A 516-nucleotide genomic window follows, 5' to 3' on the forward strand; every position below is an offset into this window, starting at 1 on the left:
GGCCTCCCAAAGTGCTGGGATTACAGGCATGAGCCGCCGCGCCCAGCCCTAATTTTTTATTTTTTGTAGGGACGGGGTCTCACTTTGTTACCCAGGCTGGTCTGAAATGCCTGGCTTTAAGTAATCCTTCTACCTCAGTCTCCCAAAGTGTCAGGAATACAGGTGTGAGCCACCCTGCCCAGCCTGTTCGTGTATGTTGTATATATGTGTCTCTCTGTATGTAAATGTGGCTTTCTCCATATATGTATATATATGTTTATATGTATTGCATATGTATGTCTTTCTGTGTGTATTGTATATATTTATATTTTATGTCTCTATGTGTGTTTATTTTTTGGATACAAGGTCTTGCTCTGTTGCCTAGGCTAGAGTGCAGGGGTGCAATCTTGGCTCACTGTAGCTTTGAGCCTTGACTTCCCAGGTTCAAACGATCCTCCCGCCTCAGCCTCCCAAGTAGCTGGTACTAAAGGAATGTGCCACCACACCTAGCTATTGCTTTTTTTTTTTTTTTTTTTT

The sequence above is a fragment of the Mandrillus leucophaeus genome, unplaced genomic scaffold (genome assembly GCF_000951045.1).
Source record: "Mandrillus leucophaeus isolate KB7577 unplaced genomic scaffold, Mleu.le_1.0 Scaffold751, whole genome shotgun sequence".
Taxonomy (NCBI): Eukaryota; Metazoa; Chordata; class Mammalia; order Primates; family Cercopithecidae; genus Mandrillus; species Mandrillus leucophaeus.